The sequence below is a fragment of the Aethalodelphis obliquidens genome, unplaced genomic scaffold (assembly GCF_003676395.1).
Source record: "Aethalodelphis obliquidens isolate GAN/ISIS:26980383/991018 unplaced genomic scaffold, ASM367639v1 scaffold3, whole genome shotgun sequence".
Lineage (NCBI taxonomy): Eukaryota > Metazoa > Chordata > Mammalia > Artiodactyla > Delphinidae > Aethalodelphis > Aethalodelphis obliquidens.
The window spans coordinates 16,206,598-16,225,017 of record NW_020837947.1 but is presented as its reverse complement, the minus strand read 5'-3'; the positions used below and the strand labels follow the sequence as shown (position 1 = coordinate 16,225,017).

At 44.0% G+C, this 18,420-nt stretch overlaps 1 long non-coding RNA gene across 1 annotated transcript; it reads right to left on the bottom strand.

Moving 5' to 3' along the window:
- Window positions 1-12,729: 12,729 nt before the first annotated feature.
- On the bottom strand, window positions 12,730-17,029 carry LOC113607964 (uncharacterized). Its single transcript, XR_003428159.1, has 2 exons — window positions 16,893-17,029; window positions 12,730-13,355 (listed from the first exon to the last, which is right to left on the bottom strand). It is a non-coding gene; the product is annotated as an uncharacterized LOC113607964 (long non-coding RNA).
- Window positions 17,030-18,420: the final 1,391 nt, after the last annotated feature.

Below are 18,420 nucleotides of genomic sequence, written 5' to 3'. Positions count from 1 at the left end.
AAGTCTCACTGCTGCATCAAATGGAACTCACACAGAGAGAGAGGGAATCCCCGAGCTTTCTAAATACTGGACACTCCAGTCCAACTCCATGTGACTATTTTGTAAAAGAAAAGAACCAGAATCTTGGTACTAGATGAAAGAAAAATCCATTTTGCTTAACTTCAAGTAAGAATCTGAGCGTCTTAAACAGCAAAGTGATAAGTGGTTACCTTTCTGTATCAGTTATTTGTCTGTAACCCAGTCACAAGATGTTTGACTCTGAGTGAACTTTAAAGGCAAAAGTACTACACAAAACCAGGACTCTGCCCCCTCTGGAGCTGCTTGTGTGTTCTGAAGTTCGTTATAAATGTGCTGTTACCTGCGGGCTTACCCAATGAGCTCTTTGGCCTCAAATGAATTTTATAGGTAACGGCAGTCTTTCTTAAAAGGCAAAATGATGCTCCACAGCCATTCAGGAAGACAATTCTGTGCGTCAAAACTGTGAAACTCCCTTCAAATAAAAACAAAGAGGATTTATTTTACTAAAATAATTTACTTCCACCTGATGACAAAGAAATCGATTTTTTGAATATTTTGAATACCCTGCCAAAGAAAAGTCTATTTTAGGCTACCAGTATTGAGTCTGTTAAGAAAAACACATGGAACTTCTTTCACAGCTCAGAAAACTCATTGTGGTGTAACCCAGTGTATTCGTTTGCTAGAGCTGTCATAACGGAGTCCCACAGACAGAGTGGCTTAAACAACAGAAATTTATTTTCTCACAATTCTGGAGGCTGGAAGTCTGAGCTCAAGGTGTCAGCAGGGTTGGTTTCTCCTGAGGCCTCTCTCCTTGGCTTGCACACGGCCGTCTTCTCCCTGTGTCTTCACGTGGTCTTCACTCCATGTGTGTTCATGTCTGTATCCAGATTTCCTCTTTTTATAAGGATCCCAGTCATCCTGGATTAAGGCCCACTCTGAAGACCTCATTTTAATTTGATCACCTCTGTAAAAACCCTACCTCCAAATATAATCACATTCTGAGGCACTGTGGGTTAGGGCATCAATATACGAATTTCATGGGGACACGAATCAGCCTGTAACACCCAGATGACAGCAGAAAAGTTAGAGCAGATGAAGTAAACTCCAACTAGGAGAAAAGCAAACCTAAAATCACAGACCGCTAGGGCTGCAGTGGGGCTCAGCAGTCACCTGCTCCTTTCCCTCATTTTACAGATGAGGAAACCAAGGTCCAGATGGCAGATGCAAATACATCAGGGGCTTTTTCCATTCAGAGTTTAATTAACTTTTGAGTATCTACCAAATTAAAACCATAAAATAGTGATGGAGCCAGAGTCCACCTACCAACCTAGAATCCGGAGTGGAAATGATAAGGCGCATTTAGCCGCTCCCAGTACCACGTGCCACCTGAAGGGAGCACAGCAAGCTGCCCTCTGCAGCTCTCCTAGGAGCTGGGGGTGTAGGACCCTCTCCCGCAGAGGGAGGCCCTATTGGTTTTCAAGCACTTACGTCCTCAGAAGCTGGTGTCAGATATTCTAGATTTTTCTCTCTACTCAGAGGTTCTTGTTTTTGGATAAACAGACTTGAACCACGTTCTCCGATCTCAAATTATAGAGTTTCATTTTTCTTAGAGGCAAAATGAAAAGTCATGTCCTACTTCCTGTAAGGCGTTTCAGATGGACCCATCTCAAAAAATAAAGTCAAATGCAGCTCATAAAACTAGTTGAAGGTGAGTGCAGACATGCCCTTGGAAAACCAGAACTAGAGGCTAACCAGGCCCTGATCACTCGCAGGCCTCCTTGCTCACCGACTGTTCCACTCACTTGAGAATTCCTTTCTGCCTAGGGCAGGCTTGGCTCACAGCTCGGGCACTGCTGATTCCCAGGGAACACCCAGGCCCACAGATGTTCATGGGTCACAGAATTGTGAACTGACCACTTGTGCATTTTGGATTTCAACTTGTAAACATGGGGATTCCCTTTTTTAAAAAAAGAAAGCAAGAAAGAAAGAAAGAAAAAGAAAAAAAAAGGAAGGGAAGAAAAATCACCACGCAAAGGAAAACTGTGAGCTAAGTTTTTCCTTTTGGAATCTTGGCGTGTGGGTGTAGCTATCTTCAATCTGGCTTTTGCCAGACACTGTATGCTTTGGGCAGGCATGGAGCAATCTGCCTTACGCTGCACTGCCAGAACATTCAGACTTGACCTGTAACACGCCTCATTCCAGTCCTAAGCAGGGACAGCCGGGAGGACAGGCTGCGCCAGACGCAGCACACTGACTGCTTGGTGCAACTCGGAGAAGAGGCGAAAAGCAGGAAGCAGAGCGTTGACTGACTGGGGCAAGCAGCAGAGTCCCCAGGTCCGAGTCTCAGATCGTCTATTTCACTGGGCATTTGAGTAAATCACTTGACCTCCCCACGCCTGAAGTCAACCCAGCTGGAAAGCGTTAGGAAGAACATAGGACGTCCCTTGACAACGAAGAGCTGCTTCTGGGCTGAACCTTGTCCCACCCTCTACCCCCATATGCTAAGAGACTAAGAACCACGGTCCTTCTGAGGCTGCGCCCCCAGCAAAAGAGAATAGAATTACACATAAGTCCAGATCCGTTGATGCCCCCAGTCCCTCACGTCTTCCAGTGCAGTTGCCCAGTGTACCAATGAGTCGAAAAGCAGCACTTCCGAAATGTCAACGGAGCTGATAGGAAGAGGCTCATTCTACTGGATGTGAGTCAGCGTTATTATCCAAGACAAACGACTCTGTGGATTTCCATTTTTCTCAACACTCCCTTCGAGAGTTTATCTAGCTGTGAGTTATAGGATTCCTCTTTAACTCACAGCTTCTACTAAATACAGGCTTCCTCTAAGTCCTTTGAAGGACCCTGTGTCTGTGATCCTATCAATAAGGAGCTTAGACCATCCTTGCAAATTAGCACAGGCTGTGCACAAGGAGAAGTTTCAATAAAAGTTGAAAACCTGACAGGACAGGTGCTGTACTTTTTGGAGCCTTATTTCTCATTCTCAGAAGTGGCATCAGTGCTATGATGTGGGAGAAATCTGGTAATGATTTTGTGGGCTGCTGATGTGTTCAGCATGGCCCATCCTTCTGAGGGCCTTCCTTCCACTATAGGACGGCCATGGTTTGAGACTTTAATACGTTGGTTACTAATGTTTCATATGCAAAGGAGAGCTACGACACTAACCTCAAACGTCCTTACAGCCACCCTGTTTGCTGCTTGTATCAAATGTGCTGCTTTCTTTCCTCCTTTCCTCGGCACACTCTCCTATGTGTTCTCCATCTTTGATTGAAAGTTAATGAAATTCTAATCCAGTGCATGTTCCCAAAGGATAATTCACGAACCAGGTGTGTGAGATAGGCGTGGAAAAAAACCTTGTGTTTATCTGGGAGATGCCAAAGTTCAAAGACTAGTGTCATACAGTACAGTGGTATTTTAAGGGCATGCTAAGGGCCTGGAGGAATATTGCAGTTAAAAAACTCAGTTTATTTTGTCAAACCCTACATTTCTCAGAACTAAGACCCATCAATAGCCTGTGGAACTAGTGTTCTGGAGATTATGCTTTAAGAAGCATTGTTTTAATGTAAGTCATCTCCTCCTCATTGGAAGAGTTTCTTTCCCTCTGCTGTGGTTCATGTTCTGGTCTTCCAATGGTCCATGTATCCTGCCTGAGGAAAATATATCTACCGATGATTAACATTTTGACAAATAGAAGATGAAGGCCAATAACATGTTTAGTAAAATAATTAACAAGGAATCGTATTCTAATTTTGCTTATTCGCCCTAATTTCAGTTCCCTCCCTCATGAGAAAGTCTTTTTAAAATAAAACTTTTTATGCTTTTTAATATGATTTGGGTACCTCAAATCCATTCAGTCCTTCCATGACAATGGTGCTCAAATCGAATTGGGTAACAGACATCTGCACCCTATCTTCCCTGGTCTGTGGTTGGTTATACAGCAGGAAGGAAACACTGGCAAAGGAGAGATCCCAGGTTGTTCAGATAAGGTTGGTGTTTGGAGATAAGGACTCTCAGCTCCTGAACCTGAGCTCAGCTTTTGCACGCTGGGGCACCTGTGTTGTTCAGCACACTAGGGGGAGCCGTATCCATAACAATTTACTCAAGAAATGCCAAGGTCTTTCCAAACCTAATTTTTCTCCCATACCTGCTTATTTTCCTTCAATGCTTTAGGGTAGTATGGGCGAGGCAAGTCATGGTTAAGGTATTTAAGACACAACATACACACTGTCAACCCAGCAATAGGTTATTATATCTCCCAGGCTCTGTAACCTACTTTAGTTTTGTTGCTCTTGTTCTAAAATCACTATAGTATTTTTAAAGTCAGTCTTTATCAATCTCTCCTGAGTGTGTTGTATAATCACAACATGATTGAAACTCTGACTTGATGAGTCACAAGAGGTGACTCATGTGATGACTCGATGATCGTCATAACCCTCAAGCAATCCCGCCATTGCCCGCCATTGCAGCTAAAAAGGTAAATAGAAAGTAGTACAATGGGGCTTCCCTGGTGACGCAGTGGTTGAGAGTCCGCCTGCCGATGCAGGGGACACGGGTTCGTGCCCCGGTCCGGGGAGATCCCACATGCCGCGGAGCGGCTGGGCCCGTGAGCCATGGCCGCTGAGCCTGCGCGTCCGGAGCCTGTTGCTCCGCAACGGGAGAGGCCACAACAGTGAGAGGCCCACGTACCGCAAAAAAAAAAAGAAAGAAAGAAAAAAGAAAGTAGTACAATGAAACAAACATGGATGTCAGAAGAAGTCAAGAATGCCATATTGCCCTGTCATCAAGGCAGCCCAAACTATAAAATTCAGATAATTCTCAATTCAAATTATTTTAATATACAAAAACTCACTGGCACACAGACGGGCTCAATGTGGAGAAGGTGAACGATCAGTGAAGACCTGAATAAAAAGGTTTCATATGGGATTTGTGCTACACCCCCAGGGACAGTGGAATTTGCAGAAAATAGCAGGGCAGATCTAAAGCACAAAGATCACTCTACCTTTATAGCAGATCTGCAAGAAGGGTCTTGTACCCTGTGTGTATAATAGGAAATAAAGGTCCCATGAAGTTAAATAATAAGCTCCTGGTAGCACAGTAAGTAGCAGGGCCAGGATGCATGTCCAAAAAGGCAAGATACGACGGAGGCTGACTGCCAAGGACTTTGGAAGAAATTTGTACTTCACTCTAAGGGCAACGAGAAGCTCCCTTGGGCATTTCAGAAGAGGAAAGCAACATGAGGAAACCATTTTTCTATTTCTAAATTAATTAACAGATGAGCTGATTGTTCTCCCTTTGTCCTCATCCCCATCCATTCACTACCCTTCTTCACAGACTCCATCTCCTGAGATGCTGATCCCTGTGAATTGTGTCACCTGGCCTCACTGCCTGCTGCCTCTCTGGTAGATTTGACCAATGGGTGGCGTGCAGGAAATGGGGAACTTCTGAATGGAATTCTGCCTCTGACTATATAATGGGGGAAGAAATACAAGGCAAAACTCTGGTTTAGTCATCCCATGTGTGCATGGGGGATGGGCTCATCGGTGTTGGCCATGAGACTGGAGAGGAAGGACAGAAGCCAGAACCTTAAGTTGACTGATTTCAATCAGTGGAAAACAGTGCCTTGCATAGAAGTGCTCAGTAAATATTTGCTGAGTTGAATACACCACAAGGAGCTAAGGGAAAATACAGCATTAACTCAAATATTTCCAGCTTGGGTAGAGATGTAAGTCATAGAAATGAGATGGTGGGGTGAAAGAGCTGACTTAGTGGGTAGAGGAGTCCATCTGGAGATGTGTGGCTGTGTTGAGATCAATGTGCTTGCTCACCCCTTCCTCTATTTCATTGTCCTCAGTGGCAGGGTTCCTAGTGGACATTACATGGATCCCCCCAGCCCTCTGTGTGGCCACAAGCACCTGGGACTGGGTCCCAAATTCCCTCTAGTCAGCACCAGAGTGCTGTACAAATCTGACCATTTCTAGGTGTGCCATGATGTGGAGAAAAAGGGTGGGAAGCCCACTTCTAATTTACTCTACCCAAAATACACACAATTCTTCTGATTTTTTTTTTCTTAACACAAGTCTTTTCTTTCCAGGTCCTGCAATTCCTTTTCTTTTACGCTAATCATTATTTGACTTCCAAGTAAGCATATACAGGTACCAGAGCACTGATTCACCATCAATAAGGGGACCTGTTTAATTTTTCTAGCAAAGATAATGGATTAGAAACGTGTCCATCTTAGACTGCTACAGACCAATTTGGAGAACATGGCAAAACTAATTGACATAAAAGCAAATCTTTGATTTCAGCTTCATGAGCACCTGCCTCGAACAAACTGGCCAACCATATATCCAAAGAAAAATAGGAATCAGACATTTATTACCATTCTCATGCTGAAAATAATTAAGCTGTGCAGCTAGAGTCTCCCTGTCACTGAAATGATTAAAAAGTAAAACGCTTCCATAAGTATAAATGGTATTTAGTATTGATCAGCTAAACCATGATCAATATCCAGTCTTGATATTCATCCCCAAAGAGGGTTTTGTATATATTACTTGGCATTCAAATATATGCATGCTAAAATTAAAATAGTTTGAAATTAATGTTTTAGAATTCATAAATTAAAAATGCAAAAGGTAGTTTATTTGACTGGATAGTTTAGGAGTCAGAGGTAACCATTTATTTCAGTCACACATACTGTGCCGCACATTTGCATAGTTCCAAATCATGTTTAAAAACACTTGCATAGGGCTTCCCTGATGGCGCAGTGGTTGGGAGTCCGCCTGCCGATGCAGGGGACATGGGTTCGTGCCCCGGTCTGGGAAGATCCCACATGCCGCGGAGCGGCTGGGCCCGTGAGCCATGGCCGCTGAGCCTGCGCGTCTGGAGCCTGTGCTCCACAACGGGAGAGGCCACAGTAGTGAGAGGCCCGCGTACCGCAAAACAAAACAAAACAAAACAAAAAAAACCACTTTGATATATGTTATATCAGCCCTATGTGTAGACAGCTATATGATAGGAGTATGTATAGGAAACTGAAACTCAAAGAGGCAAATTGATTTACATGAAGTCACAGAGTAGCTGAACTGATTCTAGAAACGTCTAATTTTTTGTCTGTTGCTTTCTTGTCTAAATTATGCCTCCACAGCCAACATACAGGAAACGATATTCTTTTTTCTTCATTCATTAGATATGCTTACTACATCATAACTTCAGGGATCCCCTGGGAGTCCATAGGAGTGCAACATTTGAACTCTTATCCTAAGAGTTTGATTTAACATAATAGAAACAGCTGCTCCTCATTTGGGGCATTTTTTGAAGCTCTTAATCCAGACACAAGCCTTTCACGGGGGAGATTCTACTGAAATAAGACCTATATTTTACCTGGTTTGATCTTTACTACATACTACCTATTAGTGTAAATTTTAGTTTCATGGAAATAAAGAGAAAAAATGCAATGTGATTGGATTAAGACATAAACTTAGTTGAGTGGAAATCTAAAAATGTCCCCTTTTCCCATTCCTTGTATATTAGTGTCCAAGTCTTGGGGGCAGGTTGTAAGAATGAGGAAGCAGGAGGCGGGGGCAGAAAGAAAAGATGTCAGGAATCAGGTTTCCCAGTCTCCCCACACTTTACCTCCTTCCCCAAAAGACTCCCCTTCATTTCATCCCTGGACTTCCAGGCACTGAATCCCTGTGATGGTCAGGTGAGATACGTGTTCTAGTTGTAACTTGCACTGGGGCTGTCTTAGGCAAATCCAGGCCTCTAGCTATCTTCCTGACTCTGGCCAGAACGCTAGCCTGAAACCCAGGAGCACCACGAGGGCAGAGGCCAGTCGCTGGCCTCTACGCAGAGACTCAGATGCAACAAACACTCTCGGATCTCAGGGACTATGGATATTTGCCCTTCTATTATGCCCTCTTTTCTTGTCTTCTCTTTTCTTTCTTTTTTTAAAATAGCACAAATAAAAAATACTGTTCAATATCACTTATATGTGGAATCTAAAAAAAATGATACAAATAAACTTACTTACAAAACAGAGATAGACTCACAGACATAGAAAACCAACTTATGGTTACCAAAGGGGAAAGGGGCGAGAGGGATAAATTGGGAATTTGGGATTAAGAGATACACACTACTGAATGTAAAACAGATAAAGACCTACTGTACAGCACAGGGCACTATATTCAATATTATCATATAGGTAATAACCTATAATGGAAAAGAATCTGAAAAAGAATATATGTATAACTGAACCACTTTGCTGTACACCTGAAACAAACACCACATTGCAAGTCAACTATACTACAATTTCAAAAAAGAAAAGAAAAAATTAAAATGATTTTACTTTATTACCCCGTATATGCCTCTATGCTCCAGTGAATTGACAGGCTTTATGTTGTTTTGTGCAAGTGAACACAAATCATAGAGGACTCTGATTGGGGGGTGAGTAAGGACTTTAAGCAGAAGCACATTAGGAAAACTCACAAAGAAAAAAGTATTAGAATCTCTGAGGTTAAAAAAAAAAAAAGAATCACAATTAAAAAGTAAATAACAGGGCTTCCCTGGTGGCGCAGTGGTTGAGAGTCTGCCTGCCAATGCAGGGGACGCGGGTTCGAGCCCTGGTCTGGGAAGATCCCACATGCCGCGGAGCAACTAGGCCCATGAGCCACAACTACTGAGCCTGCGCATCTGGAGCCTGTGCTCTACAAGAAAGGCCGCCATAGTGAGAGGCCCGCGCACCGCGATGAAGAGTGGCCCCCGCTTGCCACAACTAGAGAAAGCCCTCGCACGGAAACGAAGACCCAACACAGCCTAAAAATATTAAAAAATTTTTAAAATAAAATAAATTTAAAAATTATAAAAAAGGTAAATAACAAATGGGGGGAAATACTTGCAGCAGAAATGACAGATAAAAGATTGAAACTGCTACATAAAGAACTTACATAAATCAATAAAAAGAGTAAAACATGTGCAAAAGACATGTTAGTTCTCAGAACTCAGCTCTACAAAAAGCTAAAAACATGAAAAAATTGTCATCCTCATAAATAACCAAAGAAATGTGAACTGAATCACTGTGATGCCACTTTTGACACTTTAGTGACAAACAAAACATAAGACATAAAAGTGGGCTAATGTCTGGGATGAGCAGAGTATGGTGAAACATTCTCACTCTGCTGATAGCAATAAAATCAGTACCTTTCTGAAAAGTAATTTAGTAATTCATACCAAAACCCACAATAAAGTAAACACTGAGATGCTAACTAGTTTGGAAGCTCAGCTGAAAGTGCTGATTTCATAGCATCATAACCAAAATCTAGAATCATCTAAAGACATCAGGCAAATGACTCAAAGTCTTGGTCTAAAATATTGTGATAACAGTATCTCTGAATCTCCAAGAAATGTGAACGTGGCTTTTATTTGATTTAGAGCATTTAGGTTATAGTATATTGAATCAAACAATGTTAAATTAGTCTCATTATCTTAGAGTCAGTCTGGATGTAAACTCCTTCCCACTGACTGCCAGCCTAAGCAGCCTCCAATGGCGGAAGCGGCTCCACGACGGCCCGCTTAGCACATCATCCTGGGCAGCCCATTTCTAAACTCAACAGAAACACACATTTGCCAACAGAAAATACAGTTCTGCACACTGTCACTGGGGATATGGATAGGACTGGATTTGAAGTTGGAGCTTTTTGCTCGGATGAGTTATATTTTAATTTTAAAAAGTTGTGAAATTTCACTATGTCAAGCATTCTTAGAATAATTAAGCCATGTCTCAGTAATTTTTAACTGCTTTCACCACAGTTAAAGATTTGTTGAAATGGAATTGGCTATGGAGGGTACAAACCCACATGTAAAGTGATTATTCTTACTGAGTATCTCTAGCCATTTGCTGAGATTTTTCTCTTTAACAGAGCTCAGATATCTTCTGGTTGCCAGATTCAGGCAGGGATTAATTTCTAGCTCACTGAGTGACAAAATACATTTACCTTTCATTCATTTGTAAATTTGTTATCCCAAGCATCGCATTCATAAATGAGAGAAGAGACTTGCAATTTTTAAGGTGATCACGAAGGTTTGAACAATCCCATTATTGTCTGTTTCTACACAGAGCCAAGAAGACAAGTTCTACCTCCTAAAGGAACAGAATGATCTAAAGATCTGAGCCAATCAGCCCGGTTTGTCTCTGCTCTTTGAACCTCCTCTTTCCCGCACAGAGCCAGACACCCCAAGCCAGCCACTTTCTGTGTCCAGAAATACCGTTGATTGCATTTCTTTCACAGCTTGGGTCAAATTTTATTCTTGACTACTCATAAATCTACTTCGGTTAATTGTGTGGACTTGCTGGTTTCAGGGCCAGAAACCCAACCTTAACTAGTTCAGACAAAAAGGAAATCTGCTGTAAGAGTAAAAAGTATAAAATCAAAGGAAGAATTGAAAAAAACAAAATGCAAGAAGGGCTGGGGAGCAGCTGGGCTCCGGGGCAACTGGAACCAGGAACTATCTGGTGTCTCTCTGCCTCTCTCTCACGTACAGGCCAGCCGGAATGTGTCCCCCTCTCGGCTCCAAAGCTCCCAGACCTCACTCAGAGCTTCTATCACCACAGAGAAACTGGCTCCTTGTTAGAACTCAGAGAATTCTTGGGGAAAGACACTGATTGGTTTAGCTGAGTCAGCCCCCGCAGAAGGCCTGGAGGAAGGTTCCCGTGGTATAGATCACATGATCCCAGAGACTGGTAAATATTGTGAATGATGCAGACCTAGAGTCTGTCATACAGAGTGAAGTAAGTCAGAAAGAGAAAGACAAATACCATATGCCAACACACATATATGGAAATTAAGGGGAAAAAAATGTCATGAAGAACCTAGGGGTAAGACAGGAATAAAAACACAGACCTACTGGAGAACGGACTTGAGGATATGGGGAGGGGGAAGGGTGAGCTGTGACAAAGCGAGAGAGAGGCATGGACATATATACACTACCAAACGTAAGGTAGATAGCTAGTGGGAAGCAGCCGCATAGCACAGGGAGATCAGCTCGGTGCTTTGTGACCACCTAGAGGGGTGGGATAGGGAGGGTGGGAGGGAGGGAGACGCAAGAGGGAAGAGATATGGGAACATATGTATATGTATAACTGATTCTCTTTGTTATAAAGCAATTATACCCCAATAAAGGTGTTAAAAAAAAAAAAGGAGTGTCCACTGGAGCATCTTTTTAGATTTGCTTTTGAAAGCTCTGTTCAGTATTTCTATAATCAGTCACAAGGAACAGATACTTCTGTGAAAATAAACTAGTGAAAATGTCATTTTTAAATTGGGAAAATATAACAAAATTAGAGAAGAAAATTAAAATCAATCACAATCTCACATTTTAGGGCATACCTTTCCAGTCTTTTCTATATACATGTATTCTTTCCTATATCTAGTACATAACTGAGATCGTGTCAAATGTACAATTCTATATTGTGCTGTTCATTTGAATGTAACAAAAATTATTGATAACATTTTATACTTATAAATCCCTTTAGATAAGGGGCTCTATAATACATCAGAAGATGCGTGAACTTCTTGACTTTATATGCAAAATCTTATAAGCATATTGGTGTGTATTTCTTTTGGGAAGGGGTCCAAATTTTCACCAGATACTCAAAATGGTCTGTGACCAAGAAAATGGTTAAGAACTATGCCATTCAAGTTTTCAAAGCACTTCCACACACATTACAATAGGCTCAGAACTGCTGCATATTTAATATTTTACTCGCATCTAGTCACAAGTGACGCAAAGGTTGGTGTCATTAGGCACAGGCACACTGCAACTTGTAAATGAATGAATCTGAATCACAAATGTTCACGCCAGACCCTTCGCTTGTGGGCGAGCCTAGCAGGCGTCCACCAGCATCTCCACCCAGCCAAGCACCCTTATCCTCACATAATGACTAATACTTGTGAATGTGAGAACCGCCTGTTTCTATAAACTGTGAAGGTTAACAGTTGAAGGGGCTGGCAGGTGCAGGGAGGGGAGTGGTGTGCTAAAGAGTTAAGATTCTGAGAGAGAACACAAGATCTGAGGGGCTTGTGGTTAGGGTGCTGCTGGTGAATTACAGAGGCATGGATAGAACTGGCTGAACCAATTTAGCCTAAAGCTATTTCACTGCCTGAATGACTAGGGCTCCTAGGCACTGACAGAGCTTGGAGCAGTGCCTTCAGGACAAGATCGTTCAGATAATTCAAAGCCAAAAGCAGAGGTTTCAGGCAAAGTATTAAGTTCATCTACATAAATTAAATAGCCAACTATTCTTCAAGTCTCCCCTTCGTGGTGAATTGCATACAACTTCAGTGGATTTAACCCTCTTTGATTCTGCTCTGATTAAACTATTTGATAACGGCAAACTTTCCTTCCATCCAGTGTAGCCTTGTACTGTCTCTTCACCTCACACAAGTCATGTTCTCTGTTCCTAGGCACACACTTATCTTAATCTTCGTTTCCCAAGGGACTACCCTTTCACCCTCAACAAAAACCACATACACATTTAAACTTGCCTTGGGTCTCCATTCTGCAGGGGAGCCCAGGTCCAGCGTAAAGAACCCCCAGCTGCCACTTTAATGGTACATTCTCAGGTAGAGCCAGGTCTCCACCTGCTTTGTGTTATCGTGCTGCTACTTAAAATGCCTCTGTCACCCTCAAATATATACTAGCCGATTATTTAACCAGCAAACGCGAGTTTATTCAAGAATAGACAGAAGAACTACAATCTGGGACACGCGAAATACGGCGGAGCACAGGCATGTGCAGAGACAAGGAAGGGGAACTTGCTTTTACAGGGAAAAAAGGGGGAGTGGGAGGGGCTGAAGTAACCAAAGAGTCCATTGGAGGAAGCTGAGAATCCAAAGTATGGAGGCTTCTCATTGGTTGGACTGCTAGTCTCTGATTGCCTGGGCTGTTGTCCCGCGAGAGAACTTTTCTTCTTCCGGCTGGGTAGGGAAGTAAGCAACATCTTCCTGCTGGAGATGTAGGTGTACATCTCTTCCTATTCAGAGTGATTGAAGATGCATGGCGGGGGCTTGAGAGCTACCCCTACAGGTCTGTTGGGACTCCAATTTTAGCTGAGGTTTCTGAATTCCACACCTCCATTCAATGTTTCCATTCATTCAGATCCATTCTCTGATTTGCCCGATTGGTAGGTGTTCATCACAGTCATTTTCCTCAGAAATGTCAAGATCCAGTTCTCAATTATAAAATTCTTTTAAGTTTCTCAAGGTTAAACTCACACTCTCTTTCTTATTGTTGGATTCCCATTCGGCCCATGGGAAGCAGATTTTAGAGTTTACCTTGATGAGTGAAAAAATGTATTGATCAAATAGGTTCTTTACTACACAGAAAGCAACTAGACCCAACAACTGAGAAAATCCAGTGGAGACAGCTTGGAATGGCAGGGCTCACTCCCCAGTGCCCAGGGTTCAGCCTCCAGTTTAGGGGAAACCTTCTGGAAGCCCCACCTGACCCTCAAGAAACTGCTCCTCCCTAGCACTCGCCACTCTACATTGTAAATGCCCATCTAACCATGACCTTACCCTATAGACCACACCCTCTTTGAGGGCAGGGACCTTGCCTGTCTTCTTCACTTCTGGGTCTGCACCACCTAACACAGCATTTGGAATGAATGAGTGAACGAACGAATGAATGAATGAATGAACGAGTGAATAAATGAACTATTCCTTTTTCTCTGAGCAAAGAGGGGTGGGAAATATGCAGTGAGACAGAGGAAGGAGAAAAAAATAGGAGAAATGGAGAGAGAAAGAAAGAGACCATAACCTGTTACCTCTTGGAAACTATCACTAAGGGTCTGACAGGACTGGAATTCCCCTGGTCCGCTTCTAAGGGATACTCCATGGTATTTTATTTAAACATTTAAAACACATAAAAAGAAAAAATCTGAAGAGAGAAAATCATTCAATATGGGAATCTTACTCTGAAAGAACCAAGCAGGTAGGTCTAATAAATCAGGCTTTTCCTCTGGCTCCATGGTGTGTGGAATGATTTACTACACCCATAAAGCAAACTAAAGGACTTTGAGCTGAGAGACACTCCAGAGGCCTGGAGCTGGGATGGTGCAGACACGGTTGTATTTGAAGGCGTGGCTCTGAGGCTGAGGGATGGACGGTTCACAGTTGCCCTGAGTCCACGGGGGATGGAGTTCAAAAGAGGAGACGCGTCAGCAGCAGCTCTGTCCATGGCTGATTAAAACGATGGAATGTAAAGTCAGAAAGGGGAGGAGGGCGTGGATCAGGCTGCAGATTTCCTCAGTTGGTCCCCAATTTGCAGCATTTCGTTCAAATGTAAGGGGGCCATCATACCTGGTACAGCCTAATGCAATTTCATACTGTTTGTAAAAATCATTAGAATGCTTGAAATAGAAAAAAAATACGCTCAGGCTTTACATACAAAGAAAATAACTGTGTATAAAACAAAATAAGAGTGGTCTCCAAGAGATACTAGCTGATTTGCACATTCTGTCAGTTCAAGAAGCCAGACATAGGGAGAATACAGGAAGGAAAAATGGAAATCTTAAAGGAACAAGAGGCTGCAGCTTACAGAAGAGATGACCTTTCACTAAAATGTCCCTAGTAAGTTCTATCTACAGTTTCTCATCAAACTTGAACCAAATGTACTGTGTCAGCGAATCCTAAGTCAAATTTTCAGCACATTACCTAGGCCGCGGGTGTGGCCCTGGATTCGAGAGCTGTGCTAGTCTTAAACTATGAAGAGTTACTTCATAGAAAGTTGAGGTCCCAGACTTCTGGAATGAAGGGAACAACAACAAAAAATTAATGGAGACATGGACCCAAAATAGGATTGTCAGGGGTTTTAGTTTTTGGTCAAGTTAAAACAAAGAGGGAGGAGCAGAAAGAGAAGAAACAGAGGAAGAGGAAGGGAAGGAATAAGAAGTGGAGGACGAAGTGGGGAAGGGGAGGGGGAGAGAACGAGGAGGGGGAGGGGGAAAGAAGTGGGGGGAAGAGGAGAGAACTTCAGTCCACCATGACCATGATTTCGAGAAAAGAATGGACAGTGTAACACACACACACACACACACACACACACACACAAAGCTAAGAACAAAATCTCCAAATTAAAAAGACATGAATTCATATTTATGGAAAAAATCACTCATTTTTATTTTCTCATAGGCAGGCTTTGGGGAACAAACTGATGGACTAGTGTAGCATGTGGGCTTTGAAGCAATACAGGGTCAAATCCCGACTTGACCACCTACTAACTAACTAGAGCTGGTTGTTTCAAGTCCCCCAGACATAGCTCCCTCTTCTGTGAGGCAGGGACACTCACTCAAGGGCAATTGTGAGCAGGAAATGAACCCGGCACATTAGGGCTTAATAAATAGTATCTGCTGTTATTCTTGGGTGTATCCTTTGACCCTCCTTTATCTCTAAGACTAAGCGTGAGTATAGGTAAGTGTTGGGATTGGGGCCAAGGGTAGAAAGGAAAGGTCACTCCTGGTACTCCCACCCCCCCAACGTGAAGCTGTGCCTCTTTTGGACCACAAACCCCTCCCCTCAGACGAGATTCTGTGGGATCTTGTCCTCTTCCCTGTTAGGGAGTCCAGTTAAACTTGATCTCATCTGACTAAAGATGGTACCTGAAGAGACAAGTTAGGTGGGAGGGGCCTCTGGGTCCTGCCCATCCCGGGATTCTCCTGGGCCAGCGCTGGAAGCCCCCTAGGGCTCCTAAGAAGCCCATCATTTTGATTTAGAATAAAACTGATTTGTTTGTCGACCATAAAGACAGATGGAGTACGTTTTGCCAAAAAACAGAGGATCTGGCCGTGACTGGTTCTTGCATTCCGTAGACCTTTTTAGCTACAAGATTTATATCAGAGTGGAAGATATGGCCGCAAAATGTATGAGAGTTAAGTGCGATCACACTCCTCCCTACTTCCCTCCTGCAGACAAATGACAAGCAGACTTTAAAGGAAAGAGCTAAGGCTCTGGATTTGAGATGTTCTGGGCAAAATGATATCACCTCCTCACTGGTATACTCTGAGATGCTGTTTTAAACGTTGATTTGCTCAGAATTAGAACTGAACTCTGTAGAGGAAACGGGAACAGCAAGAACAAAGGCCTTTCCCAGGTAACCTTGAGGAGAGGTACCAGCTCGGCTGTCCGGTGAGCTGCCCTCAACAGCATCTAGATCGTTCATCTCTTTGAGCCTCTGTTTCCCAACAGGAATGTAAAACTAATACCAGCCGATTCTCTCTAACAAGACTGGGGCAAAGACCAAAGAACACTGTAGATCTGAAAAAGTTCACAGCACAGTAAATTTGAAAAAATGCAATATGGTATAAAACTGTGATCACGGTAATATTACTGGAGTTTCAACTCTGTTCTTTCTTTAAAGGCCTGAAGTTTAAAATTACAACATACCAAATAGGGGCTTCCCTGGTGGCGCAGTGGTTGAGAGTCCGCCTGCCGATGCAGGGGACACGGGTTCGTGCCCCGGTCCGGGAAGATCCCACATGCCGCGGAGCGGCTGGGCCTGTGAGCCATGGCCGCTGAGCCTGCGCGTCCGGAGCCTGTGCTCCGCAACGGGAGAGGCCACGACAGCGAGAGGCCCGCGTACCGCAAACAAACAAACAAAAAAACATACCAAATAAAATAAATGCTTGTCTCAGTCTACAGGACCTCATGGAAACTTGGCTTTCAGCCGTGGAGTAACCCAGATGCTCTCAAGGGTCTCCTGCCTCTCGAAACACCAGCCAACATGGCCTCCGACACCACCACGAATTTCAGCTCTGCAGCCCATGGGGCCTCCGGACCCTCTGTAGGATCCTTGTGTTTTCCAGAGAGGCTTACCTTCTCATGGCCTCTTGTCTCCTGGGTTCCTGCCTCTTTGTGCTGAAGATTCAGGGCCGGTGCATGGGGCAGAGGGAAGAAGCAAAGAGAGGCTTTACAGCACGAAAGCCTTCCAGGGAGTGCTGGCCACGCCCCACACCTGCTCCTTTTCTCCTGCCCTCCTTCTCACCCTCTCCATCCACCTCCCCCTCCCCTTCCGGAGCAAGCCCCACACATTCTTCACATTGTCTCCTGAGGAGTCACTTCCTCTTCCTGATATCTTGGTGCTGGCTGGCGTCCAACGGGTCTCACCCCATCCAAGCAGGCTCATCTAGGCCTGCTTTTTCAAGCAGTGGCGGATTCTCCCTAAAGAGGAGCTCAGGTGCCAGCTGTTAAAATAACACCTGGGTAAAATAGCGCTGTCACTAACTGCTGTGAGAACAAACCGGGGCTCCAAAGGTGGTTCTCTTCGCTAACAACACCTGCATCACCTGGCGACTTGTTAGAAATACAAATCGGGGGGCTGCAGACCTATTAGGTCAGAAACTGAAGGTGCAACCCAGCGATCTGTGTGTAAACAGCCTCCAGGAGATGCTGAAGTATGAGGCTCACTGAATGCTCTAAAGCTGCTCAGAGCCTCTGTCTCACGTACCAGTTATACGGCATCCAGCACGGTGCCTGATGTACAGGAGAGCTTCAATAAATGCTCGTTAAATTCATGAGTAGACAAAGGGCTGCATACCCAGCTCTCTGTTACCATATGGAGAGCAAGAGGAAGCAGAATATAAAACACAATTTCTGCTCTTGTACTCGAAACCAGCAACAACGAGAAAGCAATGTGTGAGCTTGAAGTCACAGAGCAACTTACAGTCAACTTACAGATATTTAGCCCACGTTTCTGATGATCCGGATGAGGAAACAGAGACCACACAAACTGACCCAGGTGGGAGGGAGCAGAGTCGGACCAAGACCCACTCGCTGTCCGGGTGTCCTGGCCTCGGGGGTCCTGGGATTTCCCAGCTTCACAACCCCTCTAAGCTGGAGGATGATTAACGGCTGGATTTCATGGTTCAGCCCCCGAATCTGCAGGGGCTCAAGGGGAGAACTCAGTGTGGGGCTGGAGGAGTTGGAGAAGGTCATGCCGGATGGGGAGCTTGACTGGGCTTCTTTTCAGAACAAGAAAGATCTGGATGAGCAGAGATTTATGGGATTCTCTTTTTCAGTTTTGGTAACATTCCAAAGCGTGGAGAGAAAACATGCAGCCAGCTTGTATTTAGGGGACATAAACTGTATTTACCCAAAGCAGGAATCTAGATCCAGCCAAGCAAAGATGCAGGCCAGGCTCCTAGGCCTAGAAGGAAATTGGGGTTGGGCTCTTGGGCCCTAAAGGGTACCAGTCTCCTCCACCCCCAGCTCGCCCCTCAGGGATGTGGGGGCTGAGGCTCGTTCTTTCCCTTCACCCTGACGCTTCTCTTGGCCATTTCGCGTCTCTCTTCTTGGGCACATCTGCCCCTCTTGTCCATCCCTTCTTGGTAAATTCGGCACCAAC